This window comes from Herpailurus yagouaroundi, unplaced genomic scaffold, assembly GCF_014898765.1.
Source record: "Herpailurus yagouaroundi ecotype Mexico unplaced genomic scaffold, PumYag 198, whole genome shotgun sequence".
NCBI classification, from domain to species: Eukaryota; Metazoa; Chordata; class Mammalia; order Carnivora; family Felidae; genus Herpailurus; species Herpailurus yagouaroundi.
Genome location: NW_024412429.1, coordinates 17,632,489 through 17,634,749, shown reverse-complemented (window position 1 = coordinate 17,634,749; position 2,261 = coordinate 17,632,489). Strand labels below are relative to the sequence as shown.

The 2,261-nt window shown below is 46.0% G+C and overlaps 1 long non-coding RNA gene across 1 annotated transcript; it reads right to left on the bottom strand.

Moving 5' to 3' along the window:
- Positions 1-293: 293 nt before the first annotated feature.
- On the bottom strand, positions 294-1,733 carry LOC121013124 (uncharacterized). The gene is made up of 2 exons (XR_005782513.1): positions 1,592-1,733; positions 294-1,358 (listed from the first exon to the last, which is right to left on the bottom strand). It is a non-coding gene; the product is annotated as an uncharacterized LOC121013124 (long non-coding RNA).
- Between the last annotated feature and the right edge of the window lie 528 nt (positions 1,734-2,261).

Below are 2,261 nucleotides of genomic sequence, written 5' to 3'. Positions count from 1 at the left end.
AGGCGCCCCATACACATCACTGCTTTAAAAGTGGAAATTGTTTCAACCACACAACGTGAAATGAGGCAGAATTTGAGAATTGAAATGTGTATGTCCATGGCCTTTTAAATTCCACTCTTAGGTGGAAAGAGAAAGATTCTCTCGCACATGAACACAGAGACCTGTGTGAGAACAGTCATTGCAGAGAAAATGGGTTAGTACCTGTAAATGGGCTCTAGGGTCCCACGGGAGTGATAGAAACGTTTGAAACTTGACTGTGGTCATGGTTGCACAACTTAGTAAATTCACTGAAAGCCATTGAATTGTATACTTTAATAAAGTGGGTAAACTCTGTGGTATGTAAGTTATACCTAAATAAAGTTGTTTTTAAATTGTCATTTCAGCCTTACCTGCAGTAATAACAAAATTGGAAATAGCCAATGATTTTATAAACTGATTGTTGTAGAGATTCAATGGAATACAATACAGTGGTTCAAATAAATAAATCAGAGCTACTTACAGCGACAGTAATAAACCCCCAAAACGAAAAATAATGGTTGAGGTGGTAAAAGCAACTTGCAAAATGATGTAATAGAAATGGGAATGTTTACATAAAATTTGAAAACACACAGAACGATGCTCTACAATGTTTGTGAATACATATATAAAACAAAGCAAAACACTGAAGCAGACATGGCAATTCAGTTCAAGGGTTTCTTGTAATGTCCTCTAATTTTCCTGTACATTTGACATAGTTTATTATGAATTTTTAAATGCAACGGTAAAAAATATTTTTATTTGCCCTTCCGGCTGCTCACCATACCGACTGCTTTTACATCCTCCATCACAAAGAGCTGTAACTGCCAGAGTGCAAAGCCCAGGTGGGCTTTACCTGTACTTTGTGTCAACTGTTGACTGGTTACTGGACTCAGGCTGGGCACCGCTAGACTTTGGGGAACCCCACGGTCATGCAGAAATCGAAAGGCGGATCAAGTTGGAGCGCGGTCAATCGTCCGGAGCCCAGGTCAGTCCATGTCGTGTACAACAGTGACACCTAATGGTCAGGATCGGTACTTGTGTGCGCTCCTGGGTCTGAAAGTCTGGGGAGCCGAGGTGGGGAGGTGGGGGGTCACTAAGCTGGGTGGCTTGTCTTCCAGCTGCTCTTACAAGAAAGAGAAGGATTCAGACTGGGGAATTTTATATTTGGCCAACTCCCTTCTCAGTGAGCTGAAGCCGATGAACACTCCCCAGAAGACCTAACCTAGTTCAGAGATTGTGCTTTTCCTCCTCTTCCGGGAATTAAGGGCACCGAGCTTTGCGTCCTGAAAAAGGTTGCTCCCGGCGTCCTGGCAGTGTCTGAAGTCCTCTAAAAAGAACACCTTAGGGGCGCCTGGGTGGCGCAGTCGGTTAAGCGTCCGACTTCAGCCAGGTCACGATCTCGCGGTCCGTGAGTTCGAGCCCCGCGTCAGGCTCTGGGCTGATGGCTCAGAGCCTGGAGCCTGTTTCCGATTCTGTGTCTCCCTCTCTCTCTGCCCCTCGCCCGTTCATGCTCTGTCTCTCTCTGTCCCAAAAATAAATAAACGTTGAAAAAAAAATTTTTTTTAAAGAACACCTTAAACCCACATTTGAAGTGAGATTTCAGGCCAAGAACTATTTCTGCAGTCAGGTAAGAAAGACTGCACGGGAGGGGCGCCTGGGTGGCTCAGTCGGTTGGGCGATCTCGCGGTTCCTGAGTTCGAGCCCCGCGCCCGGCTCTGTGCCTGGAGCTCGCTTCGGAGTCGGTGTCTGCCCCTCCCCCACTCACACTCTGTCTCTACCAAAAAATGAATAAAAATTAAAAAAAAAAAAAAGACTGCATGGGGTCGGAACACGTATTCTTTCCTGTTTCAGAGCAAGTTGGTGAGTGATGCTAGCTGTGTGGGGTCAGTGTCTAAAGCTCACAGTATGTCAGGCCCCACAAGACCTTAGGGTTTATGTTACCAGCTCTCCAGAGGCTTTGAGACTGAGAACAAAACGGACTCAACGATGTCTGTATTTCTGACACGTCCACACAGGACAGTGAGTATACTGAGTACCCACTCCCCCAACAGGCAAGACCAGGGGAGGAGCAGGCCTTTCTTGCCACAGCCATTCATAAATTCGTGAAGTCGGCACAAGAACTAGCCCCTAGTGAAACTGACTGCTTCCTTGCCTTGGCGTTGACATCATCACCAGCCTGAGTCTTTCAAAATTACCAAAAATCAACATCTTCATTTGAAGGTCGTTGACTGAGTAGGGCAGGG